The 26,066-nt window shown below is 47.5% G+C and overlaps 1 protein-coding gene across 1 annotated transcript in view; it reads left to right on the top strand.

Moving 5' to 3' along the window:
* The window catches only part of LOC118512081 (myocyte-specific enhancer factor 2), a 47,565-nt gene that overhangs the window by 2,152 nt on the left and 19,347 nt on the right, over positions 1-26,066 (top strand). Inside the window, 1 exon segment of the mRNA XM_036056037.1 lies at positions 14,630-14,682. The gene's annotated coding sequence lies outside the window, so the exon portion shown is untranslated.

The following is a 26,066-nucleotide window of genomic DNA, read 5'->3' as shown; positions in this document are numbered from 1 at the left end:
CCTCCACCTTCTCCTTCTTCACCCCGCGTGTGTTACATCCTTCCAGTCGATTTTTCGTTGTTTGCACAACCTGCAATGGTGTAGTTTGGCCATTTATTAACAGTTACTTTCTGCAGCTACCAATGTGATCCGACGTGACATCGACCGTTACGGCGAGGGCTCTGAAGCCAAACGAGCTTCAAGCACACTCACACACAGCAGGCGCGCGCGCTGGCTCTAACGTCACAACCTGCTCACCCCCCCCTCTCCCCCATTCCCCACCCTCTGCTTCTATGCTTGCTTCCCCCTGCTGCTTCCACATGGTCACCATGGTGAACGAATTTCAAGGCCGTTGCGATGTGATGTTTTCCTTCCTCTTTTTCCCACCCCACACGCTGCTGCCATGTGCGATGGGGCCACGGTGGTTTGGGTGGTCGGAAAACTGCTCCACCAGTCGAGTCGTGTGATGATGATCCTTGGCTGAGTCTTTCGTTTAGAGAAGCCCTGTTAAGAGAGAAGGCTCTGCTGTGAGGAGGAGCTCTAATTTATTCACATAGTTTTTCCGATCCGACCCTATTGGCCCGGCTTTGGGCAAACTTTCACGCTCGGATCGGGAAAAGTGGTGTTTATCTGAAGGAAAATGGTCCGGCTTTGCTCTCACTCTACACTGATTATAAATGATTAATGATAATATTTGCATGTTAGGCCCCCGGGCGTAGCATGATAGGATTGCTTTCGCTTTCCAACTATCATTGGAATGCGTAGAACAGCAAAGCACGGGAAAAACTGCTTTCCTCTGGGTGAAATTATGATAATCCTTATTTTTTCTTACCGGCTCACCTTCCCCATTGTGTGTGAGAGCTCGTGGAAAATGTGCTCAGGAATTCGCTTCTTGCAACGTCCAATCACCTGCAAAAAGGTGAAAGAATGTCCTTAGGCACTTGCACACTTGCCCGTGATGACGTCTTCCGCACACCAAAGCTATTGAATGCTCACACATGTGTTTGTGTCTGTGTATGTGTGCCGATAATGTGTTGCTCACTGAATGGCACAAAGGTTGATAGGTTGCCTCGGACCTCCTGTCCGGGACCTTCCCCCGACTGCACCACGTTCTACTGAGCAACAAAAAAGAAGGACGCTGGTACAAGATTAAAAGGTGCTCGGTAAGATGGATATTCATTTCCCGCACCGCGTCCAGCAGCAGCCACACGCAAAGAGGTCGCGAGGACGCGAAGGTTGACGCGCTGGTCGAAGATCTTAAAGACTGTGGAAGTCGTTGTCTTGTCGCTTGCCCTTGCTCTTGCCGTATGCGTGAACCAGTTCCAGATTTGATCGAAGCTCGCGAGCTCTCGAAGACTGGTTTCCCTTCGTCGGCGATTGTGGTTCGATCGTTGGAGGCATGCTCGGCCAAAAGGAACGCTTTGGTTGCGCGGAATGACCTGCCATTCTTTATCGGAGGCAGAAGGACCCGATATCCAGCGTGAGGGGACGGAGCTTGAGTCGAGTGGAGCGGAGTGAAAATTATTCAACCATTTTCGCCTTTCTCTTCCTCCCTCTTTCTCTCGCTCCGTCTCCTTCTTAGTGAACGAATGAAAAGAGATGCTCATTACGGTGCAATCGCATGGATATCGTAAAGAATGAAGAGGCTCAGAATGGAAGCCCTCACCGGTGTACGCACCCGGCTAATGATCGATGATGGATAGGACAGGTTAAAACGTGGACCCGTCGTACACCTCTGTCTAGGAGCAATGCTTCAAGCAGAGGCCGATCTCGATTTTCCAGTTCTCGTGCCAATGAGCAAAAGTACAAAATCATGAGCGTATGTTGGATGTCTTGTCTATGTTGCGAGCTTCTTACCAATTCGCAATTTGCTACTCTTGGATACATGCTTTAGAAGTTGGAGGAAGTTGTAATACGGTTGGCTACACAATGACTCTGCACACCGGGCTTCTAAAGCGAGAACTGTAGTTAGCTTTTGATTGAGTTGGCTCAGCAAACGGCAAGAGATCGATCGACAGTTTCAACCAATTTTAGGTCGAAAAACTGTTTGGTAATTAAATACAATTAAACCCTTGGGAGGGGAAACCTTATCAGGATACATTCCTGTCTAACAAACTGTACCGGTTGTATTCTCTTAATGGTGAACCATCTCCATAAGCATACGCCTAGTTCCTGCATCATCTAGGACGGACGTCGTTTTACGCACTTTTGCCGACGTTGTTGTCATGGTGTTGTTGCGGTCTCTCACCACGCGTCTCACAAATTTGTTGAACGTTTGCTGGAGATGAAAGATCAAAATCTGGGCACTTTGGGTTACACTTTTTTCTAATTTATTGCTTAAATTTAAGGTCGCTTTGAAGCAAGCTGGGAGGATAGGGGACGAAGGAGAGGAAGGGAAAAAAGAATTAAACCACGAGACCATGGCGAAGGAAATAATTTATGTTTTTGACACATTTTATTGTAGATGGGTGGTGCAGTTCACCTGCGTCACAGAGAAGAACTTTTTTTGTGTGTTGTCCTACAGTTGAAAATACGCAAAATTGTTTCCTTTCAAGTAAAAGTGAGCTATTCATTTAGGGAATGCAAATTTTCCTGGGTTTATTTATGTAGCCCCGTCTGTTCTTGCTCCTCAAGACCTGTTGGATAGGATGGAGTAGCTTTCGGTTTTTATTCATGTTTGAAGATTTTGTAGTACAACAACTCCTTTTGCAACTCTCACTCTTATCACACGCCATGATGAAGTAAGGGAGAAGAAAAGAAGACATATTGGACACACATTAATGGCGAACTGCCGTGCCTTCTCCTTTCCAAAACTGTCCGTGACCCTTCTTTTCGTGCGCCGAAAAATTGGGAAACTAGGCACCTGAGGTAGGCAGCTGAGCTACATCCAACGAGCAGCAGCGCCGCGTGTTACGACATACACAAACTCACCTATTCCCACTAACAAGCCCCGTCGAAGAAGGTTTGACGCTGTAAAACCACCAAACTGGCCAAAAAATGTCTGCGTTCGCGATCTCCGAGGTGAAGAAGAAGCGTACGAGCACTGATTACCGTTTGGCCTGAAGAGGATTTCGCTACGCAACGCCGCCGGGCCCGTGGATTAACATATTGCGTGCTTAATGCTGTGCGAAACTGTGCCCCCGCGAATGGGAAAGCGGCTCGTCTCCGATCCCATTAGCGAACACAAAACAAAAACAAAAAAGACAAAACATCACAAAACCGGCCGTCAGCGCACATACTCGCACTGACTCGGGTCGTCCAAATCGGCCCCCGAAAAAATCCTCATTCGTGTCCTCCGCGCTGCCGCGCTCTTGGAAGCTGGGTCTAGATAAAACCTGTCCACCGTAGGCTGTGCGCTACACACACTGCGGACGCGGTTTACTTTCACGTCCTTTCGAAAATTTTGAGATAGCCGATTTTTGTGCACCCAGCAGCGCCCGCCAGGGTTCTTTGGGTTCGCTTTCCTGTCGATCGAGGTTAGGTAAAAGTGAAATTGAATTGATCTCGCGAGTTCTCGGCGACATCCAGGTTGCAGGCGAGCCAATTTCCTTGTGCGGTCGCACGTTCCTTCTTCCTGGTCCTTTTTTGGGAGAAGAGTTGCTGGAAACTGGAAAACGACCAACTCTGCTTTCCAAGTCATGTCCAGATCGTGTACGACAAGACCTTCAGTTGGTGGGAGTGGTTTCGAGACGGAAAACTAGTAACACGAGTCAGAAGTCTTGTTCTGAGCGGTAATAACAATGCCATCGCGCCACCACCACTAGAGGAGGTGATCTCGCCTAGAACTTTGGATGATGTCTTCGAGTGTGGCTGACTCTCGTGCTATCTCATCCGTACCCCACCGGACGAGCCCGTGTCAGTATCGCGAGATCTGTCTTATCCCCCGGAGCGATGCCAGGGCCAAACGTCGTGGACGGCCGGGTATCGTATATCAAATTCACCAGAACGAAAGTGCTCCCTTAGTGAGATACAGTTTTTTGCTGCTGTTTACCGGAGCTTATATACGAGGAGAGGGGAGAGGGAGAAACAGGAGAACAAGAGGAGCACAGCAAGAAGTCGTAAGATGCACCCCAAGTAAAGCCTGAGCTGTTGTTTTCCTTTGCAATCGCTCGATGTGACAAATTACAGGTTCATCATCACTTCAGGCTCATTAAGTGATGTGTGTGAATTGATGTTGGTCCATTTGTTTGTGCAGAAGCATGAATTTTGTCTACTGGCTATCAAAAGTTCATGATTAATATTCGACATCAAGAATTATCAGGTGCTATTTTCAAGATCTTTAAAGGATTCTCAACAAAAAATCTCCTTCAATAATTTCTCTGATATAAAGTTGTTAAGTCACTGATACGGAACCTTAGAGACTGGAACCTGATTTGATAGTGGTCAGAAGTGTCAAGCAGAGAACGCATTCGGCTTCACCACGACCACGAAACCCCGGTGATCGTTTGCGTTGTTTACGTTGCGAGCGAACAATACTTCTGATTCTGAGCACATCACCCCAACACCACCGTGTGTGATGGCGTAGGCAGCACGTACAGAGTCTCCCGTTGGTGGTCTGGTGGAGGGTGAGTTGGAGTTCCTTCGATCGGGGTGAGTTTTGGGCCGGTTGGGGAGGTTGGAACGTGTCGCTATGACATCATTGATTTGTTCGATCGTGCAAAGGAGGAAGCAGAACAGACAAGCCGGTTCACATCGATCAAGCAATGCACGAACGTATGTGTGAGACGGCGAGATCTCGAGAGAACGCGATCGCTTTCCAACGCCACCGTTGCCTTCCTGGTCGCGCCGTTTGGTCCGCGCACGCGTTACTAATCTTGCAGCGTGCTGTTGTAGCTGGTGTAGTAATGTAATGTGCTCCCCCCACTCACCAACAACCCGGACATGCTGGGCCCCACCAATATTCGTCTGTGTGCGTTTATTTCAGTGAGATCAGTTATTAGCGAACAGTGAGCTTCGGGTGAGCATGAGATCGAGTGAATCGTGAGAATGGCGCGAAATGTCATACTATAGCTCTGAGGAGCATCAATGAAATTCGATTAAAACAACTTGGCGCTCCGATTGATAAGTACGCAAGCTCTGGAGGAAGAAGAAAAGCCATCATCATTATCTTCTTATGCTTCACCAATACCCTGAGAACATGCTCGCTGTGCAAAAGACTGTGCGTAAGTGTGCGTGAGTGTGTGTGTGAGGGGAGTACGCACGCGCAATAAGATAGTACATTCGGCGCCACTCTCTAATCTCCAAGACTCAAGATGCTGGCGTGTGTGTGGGGTTCAACACAACACATCGCAGCAAGAGGCGCAGATCGAGAGCATGGTATGGTTGCGTTTGTATCGGTCACTTTTTATCTTCGCCTCCTCACACTACTCCTCATCTTCCTGCGCCGCGATCCCCAGCTCATCATCTCACTCAGTGTCCAGCGGCTCGCGTCACAAGATGCGGCTCCATCTGGTTTCGGCGCCCATCGCAGAACGATGGTGATCATCATCTGTTTGCGCACCGGAGCCAAAGCGAAGCTGCTCATTAGGTTTGATGATGAAGCGCTACTTCGGAGTTTGCTTTTTTTTTCGCGAGGACGATCCTCTAAGAGGATCGAACCTGACTGACTGTTTGATGTCTCGCGTGGATAACTGAGCAAACTTTTATTTATCATGTTTTTTCGATTGTTTCCCGCTTACCGTGTGTGTGTCCATAGCATTGGTGGGATTGTTCCCTTGCAATCAGCAATTGGAAGAACATTATCGAGCGAGAGCGAATCGCATCACTCGCTTGTGCGGTTTGGTTTTATAGCCCAATCGGCGAGGATGATTGAGCTCTGAGACATTTGCGTTTGTTGGGCGATTGATGAACGGGCGATGTCGGGTGAAAAAAGCAGGTTCAAGGAGACGCACAGAGTGCCCCGCGAGTACGGCGATTGCATAGATCTGACATAACCGTTTGCTTGCTCTGTCTGCGGTGTCCCATCGACCTTCTGTCATATCGGATTTCGATGGACGTGTCCGAACGACCGTCAACGGTTTGGATAAAGCTGGTTTAGCTGTTGTGGGATATTTCGGGGGCTTTTTTTTGTTTTGTTGTTGCTTGACAGCAGCTGACAGCAAAAAAGTGGATATGAAAAGATCGTGGATGGGATGACAAAATTGCATTACACGCACACAGACGCCGTTTTTCGTTTGTTTAATAGTTCTCTTCCACCAATTTCCCACAGAGCCTCAACGACCCTCAGAGTGCAGTCACACACAGGTAGTGATAGTTAAATTTTTACTCATTTCGGGAAAAGGGGTTCCATCCATCCTTACTGCCGCTGAGGTTAATAGATAGTTCGGTTTCGCTACACAACTACTGCTTACCGTGTAATCGCCCGTTAAGCCGCAACATTGTGGGAAAGTAATTATCTGTTGCAAACTTGTAAAATGGTTTTGCGTTTTCGTTTTGTAACACTTAAAAGCTGGCAGTAAAAATGGGTAATTTGTCAAACTGTTGTTTAGAAGTTGTGACTCTGTGGAGCGTTCTCTTTTGTTCTTTGGCGAGCTACAGGTTCTATGCAGCCAGTGACTCAATCGCTGACAATTACTTGGAATCGTGAATTTTTTGAGAACTTGTTATCTTACAGATTCATCCTCCTCGAATGTACCTCGTTCGACGATTTGTATCACGAAATGGCGCAAAGCAGAAAAATCTTGATCGTTCTCTGCGTATCTTGAGTGTAGTCGAACGCTTGTTAACTTTGAAGTGTTTTATTTTTTGAATTTGTCATCTTCCTCCGATCCGACTTGCGCCTTCCCCTTACGAATTCCAATTTCCAATACAAATCGGTGTACGTATCGAATACTCGGGCAATGTCGCTGTCAAGCAAGCAGGGAGGGAGTGAGAGATGGATTGTAATTTGCTAATTGGCCTTTTCGCTGCCAGGTGACGAACGAAAGGAAAACACATCTCGAACCGTCGATGGGAAAACTTTTTGATCCGCCAGGGAGAGGGAGAGAGAGGTACAGTGAGGTCGTATTGGAGGGGGTGGAGACACCGAAGAAGGAAAGAATCATTACCAAGGTCATTAACGATTACGAGAGATCGAGAATCATCCGGTAGGTGTTGTACTCTTGAACCCCGCGGAAGTGGATTGAGGAGGTTTATCTTATTCGCATGGCATGATATTGGCTTCCGGGAAAAACAACACCCCCCCCCAGCTCACCCCTCACCCCTCGTTCAGGTGAGGCTCTTCTGCCCAGTAGATTAGCCGCCGCTCGGTAGCAGTTCTCGCACTCTGGCGTCGCACTGAAGCAGATTAAATATAATCACTATTAGCTAGATTGAAACACATCGAATCCATCGTATCGCATCGATGCCTCCGCTGCTCCATGGCGCACGGGTACCACACCACAACGCTCATCTTCGCGCGGTCGGTTCGGATTAACATTTTGCCGTCGGGGTGCTGCGAAACTGCGAAAAGTTGATGAACCGAAATTCGACTCTCCTCGTCGGAGGTACAACAACATTCCGCCGCGCAGCAAAAGAAGCCACTGGAACGGTCGAAAAACAGCCATAGCCGGCTATGACATTCGCCGGATGTCTGCAGGACACATTCGTGGAATGGTTCTGCGAATGTTATTTTCAGCTGAATGGCCCGGGACGTTACACCAACCCCATTGGGCGTTAATTTCATCCCGAAGTACGGCTGTCCGTCCAGCCTCTAGTCCGTGGTGCGCGAAGTGAACCGAATTGTTCGTAGAATCCTCGAACAAAAGGTCACAGATTTAATCGCATTGTCGTTGTTGTGGACAGCAGGAGCCAGATGTAACCAAATACCTTATCCTGCGAGGAGCAGCTTATTAGATTTTCACCGGCACAAAGTACGTCTTTGTGCGTGTGTCTTGTTGAACATTTTTCCTTCAAAATCGTTTGATGTAGACAGATGGTTGCCCCCCGTTTGGAATGGGATTGGCGTGGAAACAATCACACCTTTTTCGGGGTACGGGTTTGTCGTCACGCCTGGGGCATCGGTCGTGTCCAACGGTCAGCATCGCGTCCACCGGTGCCTTATCTTTCGCCCGGTGCTGAGTATTGAACTAGCCCGCTTATCGTGGCTATGCAGCGGCATTTTATCACTCTGTTCCGGGCTTATCGCTCCCGGAGAGGAAATGAATACGGGAAGCCGTATAAATACATAATAAATTATCCTGCAGCGCGACCACCAACACGCACGCTTAGAATCGGATGTTGATCACGCCAATATGGTGACGATTTCGACCCCCGGGGGCTGTGGGATACGGATCCCTTCCGCTGGTTCGAACTCTCCGCCTGGACCTTGATCTCTTGTGGGTGACAACACATTCAAAGATCGCCCCGTAAAGCTCGAGACGCATAATGGGGAAGATTGTTTTGTTGTGCAAATGGGTTTGTGCTGCTCGTTAGTACCCCTTCGCCCAATGCACACGTTCAGATTGGAACCAGATTGATGCGGTTACTGTTAAGCTTGTCTCTCTGTACTCTTCACAAGCAAATAAAAAAGCAAAAAAAAGCTGCGGGTCTGAGGTAGCGGCGATACGTGTATCTTATCACACTTCACGACGAATTTTCCGCCAATCGGTCTTCGATCAATCCTCTTCCTGTGTGTGTTTTTTTTTTTTCCTTTTTAGGGTGTTGAATAATCGATGGCGTGTAGCGAAACGTCACCAGAGGTTGTTTGATTGTCGCGGTACATGTTTGACCCCCCTCAACTACAACTGCCTCTGCTGCTACTGCTGCCGACACATTCGGTGATTGTTTGAAGAGCTGGTTTTTTGAGCTGTGGTGTCGAACATGGATTGATAGGCAAAAAAGGGGCAATATAGAGTTGCAGTGCAGCGCGAGCGAAAGAGAGTCATCAACAGGCATCACCCAACTTTGTTGTCCATTACTATCAGGCGCTTATTCTTTACTTGCTGCAAGCAAATGATGTGTTTTCTCTTGCTCTTCTTAACTAGAATTTGAGTGTTGACAGTTGTTATCAGTATGTTGTAGTTGAAGGTCTTTCCCTACGGCGCCTGTAAAACTTTTGTTGCGAATTGATTGCTTGATTGATCATCGGATAATCTTGGTCGAGATTTGAACTCAAGATCAACGTGTTCAAAGGCGGCTATAGGCTAAGGCTGCTTGTGGCGTGATTATTGGCCCAATATAAACATCAGATGCGGATAAAATGATCATGAGTGGGTGGAATGATTCAGCTATTGATAAACGAAACACCGTTCCCTTGATAAATTATTATCCCTTTTTTCCGAGTTGATTGAGCAACAAACAATTCTCTTAAATGCATCGCTGTTCCAGGAACCCGTCCATCAGCAAGATTCATTTCCCGATTGAGTGCTTGTAGAATAACAAAAAAAAAAAAAAATGTGCCAAAGAAAGGAATAAAAAACCGCGCGAAAAGTCAGAAACTTTCGAGCGGGAAGTAAACGTTAAAAACGGACACTCCATCAATTGACTCAAGCAATTGCAGGTTTGCGCCGTTGAGGCCACGCAACAACTGTGCTGCTCTGCCAGTGTCAGAATCAGAAGCGAAGAAGAGATCGATCGAGAGTCCACACTCTTGGACCTACATCAGCCCCGACACACATGTTGATGGTTGAAGCACACCACGGTGGAATGGAAAAGGTACGGATTTCCGCCCACAGAAACCAACCTGCCTTACCAGCACACCTAACGGTAATTGAACTTTGACGCAAGTTTCGTTCCGTCTTCCATTGCGAGGTTGCTTCGACTTTCCGGTCGGTGTCGGTTCATTGAAAATTTATTTGGGAAAACTTACTACCCGCTGACGTCACACGCGGTGTACACGCGTCGGCAGGATGAGGTCGGGTCGTCGTTTGGAACGGAACCTCGCTGCAAAGTTGAGTGGCTCTGCGGTGCCGTCGGTGCCGCTGTTTCGCCAGCAAAAGCCTTTCTCTTGAAGGTTTTGTGTTGCTGTCTTCCAGCTACCTTACATACCGGTATCTTTCCCCACGTTATGCTGACTGGCGGAAGATATTGGAGGGTTTGGGTGGAGAAGCGGGACACGAAAAGAAATGATCATTGCGCGCAAAATTGGCATGCTGTCTGATCCGCGCTCGTCAGTCTATCTGCCAGAAAATTTGTGCTTAAAGAAGAGCTGAAAAACAAGCCTCTTCTTCATCGCAAAAATCCATTCGGCTAATGTGCGTTGTTGAGCCTCTTGCTCATGGGAATAAAATTTCATACATTCAGCGATTGTGCCGTGTGTGTGTGTGTGTGTGTGTGTGTGTGTGTGTGTGTGTGTGTGTGTGTGTGTGTGTGTGTGTGTGTGGAGAGGGAAGTTATGTTGAGAGCAAAAACGGCAAACCTGTAAAAAGAAACAATTTGCCACCATTACTCGGCATTGATTGTTTGGCTGGGTTCCGCTGGTTGCGATTGTATGTTTGATCTTCTATGTCTTCGGGCACCGTCATGTCGTAGACACAACGGCAAAAACTGCTTCTAAAAAAGGCCCCTTGAAAAATGGTTCAATCGTGTTTTCTTTTAAAATTTTCGCATTTTTTTTTGTGTATGCAGGAAAAACGTGACACTGGATAAATTCGGCGTGCGAGAAGCGCCATGTTACGTTTGCCGATATTGAGCCGCACTCCATTTTCCATTTGCTTCTTGTGATACACGTTTTTCCCGTTACCTTTATCCAGCTTCTTCTTGCCAGTTCCATTTTGTCGACACAATCCACCTAATTGGGACGATCATTGCTGGGTTTGATGTTTGCGATGAGCTATTAAAGTTCACCCTCGGCGACTACTAGGGCTTGGCCGGATATCGAGGGCTATTTGGGCAGGAATTTGTTGCTTCCTTTCTACAAAACAATATATTTAATTCTCATGGTGATTTTGCGTGTTTTCTCCGTATTCCAAAAAAGGTGCCTTCCGAGAATGTTTACACAGACCTGGCTGGGCGGCAGTGGGAAAAGTGTATGTTTTCCTTTAAAGAATAAAAGACACCTTCGCGCGAAGAAACTGCCCCGCGTAAACAAACAAAAAACGAAATGCAACAGTTTATTTGTCTACCCAGGGATTCTTAAGCCCGCACCGGAAGCTTTTGCAAGGCCTCGGGGAAATACTAAAGGAAACCGGCCTGTTTGCGCGTGTGCACAGAGTCGGGAAAACCGATAGCAAGAAGCAAAGCACCACACACATCACCATGGAGACGCGCTTTTGAGTGACATGGCCAGGTTGTTCAAGGCTCTCCGCCGGTAGCTTATTCCTTCGCCGAGATGGAAGAATGCAGATAATAAAAGGTGCCAAAGACGCGCATTTGGCACGGTCGGTATAAAGGTATAAAAATAATTTCCATTTTTCCCGGCTCGTCCTTTCGGGTTGTCGGGGACGACCGGGTGTACGCCAACGCATTACATAAATACGCATGACATTTATCTCTCCATACTTTTTGCTTTCAATCTGATCGCTTTTCGATTCTGATGCGGGTTTTGGAACATTCGGATTCGAGACACTGGATAAAGGCTTTTAATGGGCATGGTCGAGACAGACAGTGAGAGAGTGTGAGAGAGAGCGAAAGAGACCTGCTGTTCCTTCCGAATCGCTTATACTCGCATGCCAATATTGCTGTACCGGAAGCTATTTCAGAAGTGGGAAGGAACCCGTTGGTTTCCGCCGCTGTTCACATTTCCCTATCCTTCAGATGTGATTTTTCACTTTGCAAAGGCATCGTTTCTGAATCTTTGTAGTCTGCACGCTTTGAATCGGAAATGATCCGAGAGGCGAGTTCCGACATTCGGGACGTTTGGTTCTTTTTTTCTGGTGAGCAAACAAACAAATAAGCATACCGACAAACAGACAAGTTTCCTGTCGATATGAGGGAACGCTTCTGAGGAGGTGTTGAGTGAAGATTTGGTGCGAAATGTTGGAAAGTGGATCGGATGATGGTGATGATGGTCTGATAGAGGTGTGCGTGTCTTTGGGATACAAATAAATCGAAAGCTCGAATGAGAATGAAGAAACGAAACAGAATATCGCCACAAAACAACGAAAAGGAAAAACACTTCGAACGTGCCTATGTTCCCTCCAAACGGATGACATTGATCGAAGCGCCTGGGAGGATGCTGACATGTACAATAAAGTGTAGTTCCCGGAAATGATGATTTCCACCTGTTGGTGCGCTGCGAAAGGCACAATGAAGCCTGAGCAGATATTTGCGCGAGCAGCAGACACGCAAACGAACTGGAACGTTGTTTGAGTAGTACGCCAGGATCATCAAGTTCCCCGTAGCAACGTTCCGCTGTAGCAACGAGCGAGGAACAACGGAGGACGGAGGATGGATAAGTTTCGGGGCGCTTCCGGCTGCCTTCCTGCTGTCCGTGCTGCATTTAAGCGTTCCGTATCTTTCGATCTCCCATACTAGGGAAATTGGAGAATGCCAGGCAGAGACAACCGAGGCTCACCCTCACCGAGAGATCCAGAATAGAGGCGGACACTAAACATTCGGATAAGGAGCAGTGTGCTGGAGGGAACGGAGAAGGAAAAAACGTGTGGTATTTGATACGAGACACAAAATTAATAGCCAAGAGGATGGTCTGAAAATGGCGGAAAGGTTGGATGGGCCTTCTCCTCTCTCTCTCTCTCGCTTTCTGTGCTGAAACCCTCCGACATGCTCGATTATCCTCGAAGGGTGGGTGGTTTATTACCTTCATCAGGGGCAGATACAAAACGTCAGATGACTTATTGAAGTACGATTCTAAGGAAAATCCCGTATCTTGAGTACTTTGGAAGGAAGCTTTATGGATGGTAGAGTTCCAAAGATGTACTGTACGTTTTGCATATATTTAGCCCTTTAGACAAAAATTCCCCAATTGTGTGCATGAAAGCTTAAGCGCAGAAGTCAGCGGAATATCTGTTGCCAATTGCTGAAGACTTTTTACGAAAATAATACCCAAAGGTACACGTAAAAACAGAGTTTTTGTATAATTTTTCAAACCCGTTCAGTAGCTTTTGTCCGATACGAGGTTTAGAACGAGGTTGTCATTGGATCAAGGCCGTCTTCCCTAGCGTGGCCGAGTTTGATAATCAACCAGTTTGCTTGGATCTGGTGGAACTGCAGGAAAAACCCAAACGACTCTTGGCGACTTTGCTCTTTCGCGCCATCCGGTTCAAGGTTGCGACATCACACATACCACACAAAGCCGATCAAATTGTTGCGGAACCGAACTGGGGCATCTTTACCGTGTTTGTCGAACGTTTGACCCGTATTTTTTTTCATCTTGTGCTGGTGATACCGTTGGTCCCATTTCCCTTGTAAGAGATCCTCGACGAGAGTTCTTCGACAAGTCCACTTTGGTGGAGTATGAATTACGGTTTAATCATCAATAACGTATTTTAGTTCTGATTTTTCAATCGCCAGATCTGATGAAAATTGCTAGTAGATCTATTGGAATTCCGAGTGATCGTCCGACACATCGTCTAAAAACATTGGATGTAGAGATATTCTGCTTCAAACTTCATACTAAAATGTCTGAGATCTTAGCATTGAACACACTCAATAGGAAGAGTAAAACGACAAACAGTAACAAGCAGGAGTCACAACAGCACACCGTAGAGAAGGAATAAAACAAGAAAAATAAGAATTGATGAGCAGGATGTTGAATACAGGTTAGGCTTCTTCTACATCTTCTCTCGCATCAGTAGACGATCAACCAGTTCGTCAAGCCGTTGACGACACATATGAGCGAGGACACAAGCAACTTATGTGACTAGTGATCGTTCTACCCCAATTTTCCCCTAAAAACTATACCGGCACGAGGTGTAGAACGAAAGAGGCGGTGACCTGAACCATCGCCAAAAAATGATGATGCTGCTCTGTTCCATCTTACTCTGTCAAGAATATGTAACTCGCAGGTCTCGCTCATCATATTGCCAGTTGCTTCCTTCTTGAGAATGCGCCAGCCACCGTGGTGAAAACGAAACATTAGATTCGTTTCGGCGCGGTCGCCTTTCGCCTGCGGTGCTGATGTGTTTCGATGAGGAAATGGCGATATGTGCGAATGACATTCAAATGAGAATGCCAACGAGCGAATGTGGACGAAGTAGTTCCAGCATCGTCAGGACCGGTGTGAAGCTACCTTGATGATGATGAGATTCTTATGCTGCTGCTGCTCGCCTCTGCATGCTTTTGATGTGCTCCATTAATTAGTGTCACCAGTCATGCGCTTTTGGCGGAGTCTGCGGGTGTTTGTACATGTTCTGCTGGCGGCAAACGTCGTATCGTCGCACATTGCTCAGTGATGGATGAGTGTGGCCGGCTGTGGGGATCGCGATAGATCTAGGCGGCGTTTATTGCGCATTGCGCCATTAGGCACACAGTCCTGTCTAGTAGAGAGCATCGAGGCGCTAAGGATGTAGTGGTGTGTTTAGAGGGGTGCAGACTAGTCTGTGTTCCCGCCCTGTGAGTGTCTACGTTACTGATGCTGCTGACGGGTTACAGCAAATTAACACTAACTTCAACATGAAAAGCTACATATTGCTAAGATATCCTCAGAAGTAGATATATTCTTCTGAATAGATGTATTTTATTATAAGGACTACTTATCAGACATTATTTGAGAATACTCTGGAACATATTGTGGACGACTTCACTAATTTCTAATTCTTTTCTCTATTTCCAGGACTTTAAGGAGAATAATATGATTATCTCTTCTCAGTCTTAGATAAGAACGGGGTAAGTGTATTTCCTGTGGTAGATTCATAGCTGTGTGATGATTTGTGCATTATTTAAAGGCTCTTTTCTGTGTTGAGCATATACTGTAGTGGGCATATTGTAGACAGAGAATATTCGATTCATTTATCTGATGGCAGTATGCTACTGACATACTGAGATAGTTCTCGATAACACCAATGTTTTGGGTAGTACACGATCAAGATCGTATACAGAAGCATCTCTTGTGTTTGTGACTTACATGATGAGTTTCGGACCATTTCTCTCGCACTGTGGAATGTGACATGCGCACTGACTATCGGCAACATTTGGCGCGTTTGCAATCCTTTCTCGGTAGAGAACTGGTGTGCTTTGGTGCATGATCGTTTTGTTCGCCGATTTCTACTTGTACGATCGTGGAATATTCACTTCATTTTCGCTGGGACATTTATGGAGCAATCGTAGATTGCTTGGCAAAAGAGCAAACCACAGCTCTGTATGGAAAAAACGAAGTCAACTGTAAGGATATGAGTATTGTTCAGCAGTGGAGATCTCCACGGGAGAATGAAAATCCAAGCTCGCGCTCGATGCGATCAGGTTTTGAGCAGTTACGGGTGTCTCTCTGTGTGTGAGTATGTTTTTCCCCAGTTGTTGTTGGTCGGGAAAAGGCGTACTCGTGCAGCTCGTGAGCACAGGACGGTGTGTTATGGGTGAAAATGCGCCACCGGTGGAGGTATCTCCAACGTAGAACCCGAACGGTTGGCCGAACCGAACCAGCTAGACGAAGCTGTGGCCACATATTCTATTAATAGCGGTGGAAAATCGAACTGAAAATCAGTACCAAGCCAGTACCCGTACGTTGTCGTGTCGTCGTCGCCATCATCGCCATCGTCATCATCAGCCAGTGGACGTGGACGTGGTGGATCAGTGTTGTGAGTGTTGTTACCCAGGGGGCCAGGAGTAGGACCCACAAGGAAAAAGGGAGAAACCAGTTGAAGTGTGCACGGCTTCAAAAAGGACGAGTGGTGGAGGTGGCGGTGGTGGAAGGAACTGCGCAAACGATCGCACTCCTAACGCAGCTGCTGCTGCGCAGTCTTGCACAGCAATGTTCGGAAAAATGCCAAATGGCAAACAGGTGATGTGAACATCGCAAACATGCAGTAATAGGAGCCAGGGACAGGGTAAACAGGGGGCGACAGGGCCGTATACGATTTGCATAGGCGCCCAAAAGGTGAGTGAGTGTGTGTGTCATCGTCTAGATGTAGTTAACGTTCTATCAAGTACAGATCTTGGTAGGGTTTCCATCTACTCCAGTAGTGTCCTCTGGTGGCATAGATCGGAACTAGTCCCTTTTTGGTCCCTCAAGAGTACATTCAAAAGATGACTCATTGAGTAGCACATTTCAGCTTTCCGAAAAATACATTTGTTCTTAGCAGAAAAATCCCACGGGAAATCACCTCACCTTACGTGATTTCTTCTTGGGGAATTGTTCTTCCTCGGCAAGATCTCGCAACCAACAACACCGGATCGTCATTTTTCACTCCGAACCGATCGCGTGCGCGTGTGTGTGTATGTGGGTTTTTCTTCTCTGTTGGCGATGTTTCATTGCGGCGGCAGCTGGATCGATATGGCCGAAGGATCGCATGCGCAACACGACAACTAGACGATCCTCGTTCCATTGCCGCCGTCCTTCCGTCAACGGATCAACTTTCTCACCCAGACTCGGGCCTGTGGAAGCCGAGAGATTCATGAACATCCTGGGCCGTGATGCGTGGCCTGCTTGCCTGCCGAGCAAAATTCTTCTTCTAACTGCAACACTTGCGTGCAGCTGTCCGGAAAGCCCGGACATATTTTCCTTCGCACCAGCGCGTGTCATCTTCACGGTTTACGCTGTGAAGGTGTAGGAAACAGAAGTCGCGATCGGCATCATCTCGCAATGTAAGACTGTCAATTGTTTTTTTGTCAGTAATTTGATAAACGATTTACAAGATGAAGTTGAAACTGTAGGTCGAATAAAATCTGGAGGTATAAGGACGATTTTCTGGAGTAACCTAACCTACCATCTACGCGGAGCGCAAACTTGCTTCGCCTCTAATGTCTCCGACGGGGTTGTGATGAAATTGACACAAAACATAATCTATTCTACCTCAAGAAAAACACTCGCGCAGTCCACTCGGTAGAGTTTCTGGTGTGTTGATGGCACTGGCATCATCTCCTGTCCTTCGGACACACCAGAATCGGCATCTGCGCATCTCCCTTGTGCATGAATGAATAAAAAACACAAACACACGAGAGGTGGTAGAGGTTTCCCACTGTTCCATTAAGTCTCGGGAAGCTAGCACTAGAAAAAACGGGGGGAAATTAAAAGACACTCTGCCCTCGGAGGCGCACGCGCCGTCGTCTATCCTAAATCAAAGTGGCGTTTGGTCTTAAGGGAAGCAGCAGAGGAACGCTCTAACCAGGTGGCGGAGTGTCGGTGTTTCGGGTGTGCGTGCACGCTTTGTACCGCGATGGTCGGTCGGTAAATCATTAGAGTTAAGCCATGTACGAGCTGCTCTCGAGCGCATATCAGCTCAGGAGTGGAACGGGATCCGTTCATTAGCGTTCGTACATGTTGCTGTTGCGTTTGTTCCGGATCGGAGGAAAATGCATCGACAGCAGGGCGGCAAGGCCCACTCGAACTGCTGCGGGACTGCTGCTGCTGGTGTCGGTGGCCAAACCCCGTCCATTTCCATTTGTCGTTCTCGGGTTTTCCCTTTCAAGATTCGTTCGTATCGTTTCGTTCAAGTTCCGGACCTCACGAGTGTGGGTGTGTGTGTGTGTGTGTGTGTGTGTGGGTACCTGGTTTAGGTTTCAAGATGTGCGCGCCCTGTTTTCGGTTTGCTCTTTTAATGAGCAAGTAGTAGTAGTGGTAGAAGGGACACAGAACACCAGTTTCCTCTGCTTGACTCTTCTTCGATGCAAGCAGCGAGCGGTGGCCCGGTGGAATGGTGAGGTAGCCACGCACGACGGGTGGAAAATGTCTCGATCTTCTCGAGATCCTAATTGCTTCTTCATTTCCATCTACTCACGGTGCGGTGCCATTCCGGACGGGTAAGAGGATGATGATGATGGGATTTCAAAGTCGTCTTCTCCGTGGTTCTTCAAGATGTCATTCCACTTCCATCCCGAAAACTGCGCACGGAGGCACGTGCTGCAGCCGCACGACGAATGCGTTTCCGGTGGCGGTTTCATGTGACATGCACGTTTTAAATTGACGCCCGGGAACTCTCGACGGGAAGGAAGGGAAGCATGGTTGCCTGCGTGTCTGTGTGTGTGTGTCGTACGTACGGTTTTCGCTGCACGTTTTTTTCCGGTTGCTGCGGATTCGTTTTGACTGCGTTATTGTTGGCGACGGTCGTCCTCTGGCCGGGCTCCGGCTGTGCTGTCATAATTACTGCAAGGCAACGGATGCCCGGAAGACTGATGATGCGAGTGAGCTCCCTTTCCTGCCTCCCCGGGACCTCTTCCTTCCTTTCGGTAAGACAGAGGAGCCCGCGCCAACTTCGCGGACATCCCAGCAGTGCTCTGGAACGAACGAAAAATGTCATCACCGTCGCCGGTTCGGTGTAGTCTGTTTCGGTTTAACCGTGATGCATTTTCATTTAGCCTTTTTCTTCCGAGTCCGGGTGACGATAGGGGTTTTTCTTGGAGTTGTTTTTCTAACCGAAAGATATTCATCTCGACAGGAGTTTTCCGCTGTCCGCTTCACACGGCTTTACATGGTCGTTGGCGTCGTCGTCGTTGTCGTCCATTCGCGTCAGTAAGTCAGAAGTCAAGCGGTTACTTTGCCAAGGTGGGTGGTTGGGTTGGGTTGGAATTGGTTCGTAGTAGGGTGAATGAAATGGAAAATTGGCGCTGGGCCAAGTGCGAGTAGCAGCGAACGAAAAAGTGACGTCTTTGGTGTGTTTGGAAAACATCGCACCGAAAAAGCTGAGTCTTGCCGGGCGCTCGGCAACAAACACAAAATAATAAAAGTCTCGAAAAACACACTCCACGTTCTGGGTTCGCTTTCCTTCCTTCTCCCCGGTGAAACTCTATACCAATACCTCGCCAGCCAACCGTTGGACGGGTAATGTACGGTGCAGGGGGGTGTATTTTTTGGGTTATGCTCTGTTTTCCTTTTAAAATTTGCTTCTGATTTGAATTGCCATAGGTTTTCTGTCGATTTTGATTTTTACCTTTATTTTTCACCGGTTTTCGAACCAAGCGAAAGAGGCCGAGGGGCTTGTATAGATAGAAGGGCTTGTGTGAAGGGCAGAAAAATCACCGAGAGATCGTGAGCCCGGTTATGAATGTAATCAAATTATTCGCGCACGTGCTCCTTTCTGCTTCGTTCGAGCACGCAGAAGTTTGGCCAAGGAGTTTGGGAAAATTGGGGGAAGAAAATGTTGCCATCGAATGATTGTTTCGGAATCGATCGAATGGAAATTGGCAAAGAGAAAGATGTCTGAACACCGAAGACGCACGGTAAATCAATGCGCATGTTGCATGAATTATCATTTCCTTTCGGCATTAGCTCTCAAATAATTCCGAGTTCATTTCTTTACACGAAAAAAACAAAACCTTCTCTAAATGCAAACACACACGCTGTTGTCGGCGGCGGAAGAAGCAGAGACATCTTTATTTATTGATGCTTCTTCAACGAACGGCTGCCGAAGTTCTTAGTCCAAGAGCTTTTTTGTGTACTTCCGGTGAGTTTGAGTTTTTTCTTTCCTTCAATTATCCTTTCAAAGTTGACTGAAAAAGGCGTTTTCGGAGTTGCCATCGTTGTTGTTCCGTGTTACCATTATTACTCGGCTACATCCCTCATTACGGTACGCATTTTTTCCCCGTTGGCGTCGTTAGCAAACGTCACATTTGACTCTTTTTACATCAGCAACAGGAAAAAAAGAAAAGGAAGGAAAAAAAAGTCTCTGTGAATGTTATTCGGCTGTTGTGTTTTTGTTTTCCCTCAGTTTTTCCCTGTCTGCTTCTGCGAAACTGCGAGAAACCGTTTTGTCATTTCGGTTGTCGAAAACCTCGGGCGTGAAATATTAATTTGTCCGTGGTGCGTTCGGTACTTGTTGGTCCTACATTCTTCTTGCCGGCTTTTGTGCCGTGCCCTGGGTGTCGATTTTTGTCGCTCTTCTACGCGCACACTTTTTCTCGAACGCACCAACCTTCCGATCTGACCTCTGCACGTTAAATCTTCGCGCGAGTGATGTCCCGGGCCCCCCACAGGTTCGATGGGGCGTTGCGCAATGCCCCCAAAATCCCAAGAAACTGTCGAAACGTGTCGACTGCGAGGAGTGTGAAACTCACACACGGCGGCACAAACACATCGTCGAGCGGGAAACTGTGTGCGTGGGAGCAGTAGAAGGTGTGCTTCTGCATGGACCGATAGACGATTGGGCGTGTAGGATGAGATGGTTGCCATAAGGACCTGGCCGTAAGGATCGCTCAGGAATCGAAGTGAGCAGCGTAAAATGGGAGGCCTAATTTATTCTCCACTTTTCAAGCGGTTGTTTTACCACGATGGAATCTTAATTAGGATGCCTGGCAGTGTATGTGGAATATTTTTATTCCGTTTGATATTATTATGCTGGAAGCCGGCGGTTCCGAGTACTGGAAGAAACCGGTGTGCACGTTTATTAAGACGTTGGAAATCAATCAAGCAATATTTAAGCGAAGCTCAAGTTGTAGTATAATCTCGTTACATTGTAATTCCGAACCTCCAGTGCCATTGGGAGTCTTTAAAAATTGGGAGTAGAATGATGTTTAATTATGCGTGAGAATACTTCAACTCTCGTCTATTTTCCTTCCCTAGAACTAGCCCTCGAGTTTCGTATCGCATTATACCTAATTATCATTATACCGAGGGTACCGAGGCTGACTTTTCATTATTTGTGTAACCTTTGTAACCAATTTTCTCGACCCCTAATTCTTCATTCAGCAAACATTCTATGCAAAACAATGGAAAGCAGTTTGGCGAAAATGGAACTGTTTGTTTTACATCTTGAATACACATACACACACAGGCAGTCTCGCTCACCAAAGCAACAGTTCTTCTAGATTCTGATACATTATCTCTTTCCAACTCGTTTCTATCGCTTATTAATCTTTTTCGCCCCTGTTGCGCTAACCGTAACACCAGCAGCTGAAGAATTCGTTTCAATTGAGCAAAGCTCAGCTTTTCAACGTTTTCTCAGTGCTGCTGTTTTGTATAATTGTAGATGGCCAGATGTGGCTGCCGATTTCGAAGCCGAATAGCCCCGTATCGCACGGCAAAGTGTTGCAGTCCTTTTCGGTACGGTATCAAATACGCGGAACCGCTCGTTTTCAATTTTGTTTTTTCGGGTGAATGTTGTGAATTATTGTAATTGCATTTTGTGCAAGTCATCTACAGTTGGCTAATTTTCCGACTCTTCGCTACGCTAAACATTCTTCGCTACCCCGTTGTTCTGATAGTTCCAGCCACGGAAGAGAGCTAGCAAAGAATGATAGCGATAGCGGTGTAATCGCTTACGGCCCAGTCGCAGCAATGTTGGCAGACAGCGCGAGCGTTCGCATTATGACCCCAGACTCTGCTCTGCGCGCCTTGCTACACTCCCTGTGGCGGAATCGACTGTGACACACATGTGTTTATCGCTTCAGCTAGCGAAAGGACTACGACCTCGCGCTCGAGAGCCCCCGGGACAACAAACGTCTTCCAGACGTTCTTGCCGACTCTTCTTTTCGCTCCTTCGTGTCCTTCCCGATGGTGGTAGCCCACTTGGTGGCGAAGTGATCCCGCCAACATCTGGCCGAGAGGTCTCTTCGTCGAACCGCAGTTTAGTCACTGAGAGTGCTTTGTTTTTTGTTACATTTTATCCCTGATCTGTTCCTTTGTGGTCTTCACCGCGTCATCCTACTAACTAGGATTTCAAGATGATCGGATCTCCAGGGGAAATATCTTCATTGCACGACGAGATGGTCCTGCCCGTGGAATTCCTTCCTGGTGGGTATTCTCCTTGCGAGAAGCATTAGATCACCCGGCTCGGCACGATCAATGCGGGAGAGTAGGAGAGCAAACACGTTGGTCCGTGTCGCTGAGCTCAAAAAACACCACGATCGTGGGATACGAGCCGGAAAATGAATCCATTTTATGACCAGCGAGCGAGCATGAGTCAGTTGCGGAATGCAGTCAGAAGGCGAAAAAATAAGCCGATAAAACCGCTCCACACGTCGCCTGCTGTAGGGATGGAAACATGGTGGTAGTTAAACGATCGAAATTTCTGCCCTGCTCATCGCTGTGGTCGTAAAAAAGGCAGATGTATGCATGCAAATGGCTGTGCAGAAGGAAGGGAAAGGCTCCGATCGCGCAGGGCCATCACACAGTCGTGTGCGTATCGAACGGGAGTTATTGCCATCCGGTAGCGATGCAGCACCAGCCGGCTTTTCTCCGTCTTTATGGATATTACTGGTGTTGTAGTTGTTTTTGTTTTTCGGCAAACCAAGACCATTCGGATAAACACAGAACCGCGGTCAGAAGACCGTTGAGATGCGCTTTTCACGGTCCGGCACGCGCTCTTCTGACTCACGACGTATAATGTGGTGTTGGGGTGGCGATGTTTTGAAATTTGAACACGCAGCAGGCTAGGATAGCCTCTGGGATGATGTTGCAGTTGCACAAAATCAGCCTCTCCCGGAGGACGATTTCCGATGCAGAAGGCAAACAAAGCGTTCCGGTTGCTTCAACGAGTGCAATTGTTTCCAGATATTGTCAATTATTCCAAAACCCCCCTCCTTGGAGAAACAGGAAGGAAGAGAAACACTTTCCTTCTACAAGTCCGAGCAGGACCGAGGGCGGAACGGACGGAACGACAAACGTGACCGTAAAGCCGTTGTACTGAGAGCCCGACACCCTCTGTTTTTCTTACCCTCGCTCGAGAGGCAAACTTTGAACAATTGTTTCGTTTTAAAGGCGCCTCATAATAATGTGGCGAGAAGCGGGTGGTGGCAGTTGGACTTTGTGGCTTGAAACGCATGCTAGAATTAAAAGGCGTCAGCTTGAAATCGGTTCGCTAACAATCAAAGCACGATCGTGTACAGAATCGCGAAGTAGGATGGTCGGCCAGTGGCACCTTCGTCCACTGGTCGTCGGTGATCATTGGCAAACGGGAGTATCCGTAGAGGCGAGAGGATCGCGCTGTGTGAAGCATAAATTTGATTGATTTCTCTGTGCGTTCCGTGGTCGAGGAAGGGCACGAATGAGCAGTCGTGTAGGAGGGAGTCGTTAATTATTATCTTGCGCGTCGTAAAAATCGCAAAGCTCGTCGTAAAAGTGTCAATCATTGTGTCGTCGAGCTTGTCGGGAAGGAATGTTTCTCACTGGGAAAAGCTATCGGAAGGCAATCGTTTTCTTCCATCTCCAGCAGTGAATGTGTCTTTGTAATCGTTAAAACTGAAGTGTGAAAAACAGTTGAAATAATCGTTACGACAGTACTTTTCTATTTTTTATCTTGCTTTATATAGTTAAAGGAAGGATTCTTTCGAATCACATGTGGCGTAGAAGAACGTTTGGATCGATAACGCGAAGAAGTCTATTGGTTGAATTCCATCATTTGAGACGCCACTTAATCGCTTAATTCCACAACTCACAATGAGCTGGAAAAAGATAAAAAAATGTGCAATCGATATACACAGAAACGCGACCAGAATACAACCGCGGTGAGATCGCTCTGCTATAATTTAATTTCAAGCTTGATACTTACGCTCTCAAGAGTTGAGAACAGACCACAGGCAGAGCGGACTGAAGTTTCCTCTAAATGCTTCCGAATGGAAAGGATAGCTTTCTTCGTATTGGGTACGAGATTTGATTTTCAAAAGTAACCGCAAATCACAGAATTTCCCAGCATGCTTGAACCCGTCTGTCTGTCAGCTTTAAATCATGCCAGTTACTTTCGCTTAACACTTTCCCAGAAAACGCAGGCACGCATCCTTAAAACGCACATTCAACAGGTTCTTTCACCGAACCAAGAATTGAACTCACGTTCATTGGTTTTGGTGGAGCGTTCTCGTTCTGTGTCGGTGCAGAAATCCGCATCCCAGACCCTTCCCATTCCTTCCGCACAGCCTAAACACCAAACACGCAAACCCTCCAGCTCCCGGTGACGAAGGAAAAGGTCAATTGATTTCCCTCGGGCGAGATTTTTCCGAACGAAAGCTTTTTGTGTTGCCGGTGTGTGCCAGCCTCTTTCCAGAGCTAATACTTTCCATACTTTCCATCGGTTCGCTTTGCTCTACTTATTTCGCAGGCATCCGTTTATCGCATCGGGCGTCCGGTCTCCTGGTCTGGTAGAACGCAAAACACGGGAGAGAGCAATATTTCCGCCGAACAGTTCGTTGTTTATTGTTTTTTGATGAAACAAGAAGGCTATCGGTGGTGGTGGCAATAGGCAGTGTCTCTGTCCGACCTTTTTCCCATTTGCTTCTGACGTTACGGTGGAAAACGGTGGTGGAATGCCTCATTTCGCTCCATTAGCCCGTGCGCGCCGCGTGTCACTCGGTCGTCCCATGCTCTCCCGGGGACGTTGGGAAAGCTTCGCCAACAACGTGGTGCAAAAGGTTGAAGCGAAAACCCTTTATCTCCATGGTTCAACAACATTAGCTTTTCTTGTGTTCGGCTGAATGATTTGGAGAAGCGCCGAGTTCCTGTCGCGCTTTTCCGACATGAGAAGGACTCGTCGCTGTTTGTTTAGGGGTGAGTTTTCGGCGAGTGAGTCTGGGCATCTCGGGCTCTCGCTGTCGAATGCGAATGTGGTTTGTGTGTTTCTGTGGGAAGGCACACATCGCACATACACATACACAGAGAACCGCAAATCGAATCAGAACCGTACGGTTTGGATCAATAAAACCGAAAGCATACCGATGTTGATAGGAATCTAAGTGGTTGAGAGAGACCCAACACACACACACACGCACGCACACACACGCACGCACCGATCTCTGTCGGTCTGTCATCCTTTGCAAAGTCCTCTGTCGCAAGACGACGAAAACGCACGGCTGCATCCGTTTTGGGAGATGGTAATTGAATTCAATATAAGTCAATTCTTGTTTGACGCAAATTGAAAAATCTCGTGCTCCACACACGCGTGCACAGCGCGTAGTATCGTGCGTTATGGGCAAGAATCTCTCAAGCAGAGTCCACCGAAGAGATTAGCCTCACACAGCCATCATCCATGCAACGGTGTTCGATCCGTTCGGTGGTGGTGGTAGTAGTACAGCAGCATCTTTGGTCTCGTGCACTGTGTGTCGGTGTAGTATATCGACCACCAGGAACCGGGTCACACAGAAGAATTGCTCACAGAACTCGGCTCCGAAGCTCGCGAAGTATGTTTGCTGGGTGGGAGCGCAGAGATCTCCTACCAGCATCTTCCCAGAGTGTGTGCCCCGGTGTGTGAGGTCAAAACACATACGCGAATGCGCGTGAAACACTTCTGTGTACACACACGTTCGCCGGGAGGAGATCAACGCATGGGCAAACGACGAAGAGCAAAAAAATCTAGTGTTACGAGTACATACACATTCACGGGTAGAACACATGCATGAAGCATCCAACCCGAACTTGACCAAAGGCCCCAGCTGCTGCTGCTTGATGTATGTGAGGCAGCGAGCATGTGAAGTGAGTAACGAGCATATCTTGTCACCTGGGAGTGAGCCTGGCTCTGGGTGAGTTGAGCGATTGCTCGCATGTGAGCTCTCATGGGTGAGCATCAGGGTATGGGGCTGTGTGGGCGATAAAGTTTGCATCTTGTTTGTTTGGGAAATGTGAAGCTAATGTGGTTGACAGGAACACACAATTTAAAGCCACAGTTGCGGCCCCGATGATAAAAATGAATCACGACTAAGACTGCTTTAATAAGCGAATAGAAGGGTCGAACTGCTATTTTGAAAACGCAAGAATATCCTTCTTCTAAGGGTTTGCTAATGTTCTCCCCTTGTGGTCGTCGTCGTTCTGAGTTAGATTAAGCAATAGCGCTGTTTAGAACAAGCGGAGTGTGTGTCCGTTCTGATCGATTGGTCGATACGAGCGTGTGACGTCAGCCAGTGAGCGGAAAAGGCCTCCCAGCATTATTGCGTTTAGCTTAAGGAAATGTCCACCATTAAAGTCTCGGTGCGTGTGTGTGTATGTGGCTATCCGTACGGTGAAGTAGTTAGACAGGGAGAAAAAGACGCGGTCAGCGCAGAAGAAGGTCAGTTGTTGATTATATGTTTTCGTTTTCCATAATGTCAACGATTCATGGTCATGTCATCGAGCAGTGAGACTGTGTGCGAAGAAGGGTGGAAAAAATAATCATAAAAAGGGATGAGTGAAGAAGAATCCGCGATTGCGGGTAAGATCTAGA

Source organism: Anopheles stephensi, chromosome 3 (genome assembly GCF_013141755.1).
Source record: "Anopheles stephensi strain Indian chromosome 3, UCI_ANSTEP_V1.0, whole genome shotgun sequence".
Lineage (NCBI taxonomy): Eukaryota > Metazoa > Arthropoda > Insecta > Diptera > Culicidae > Anopheles > Anopheles stephensi.
Note: the sequence above shows the minus strand (reverse complement) of the source record. Positions and strands in the feature narration are given on the sequence as shown.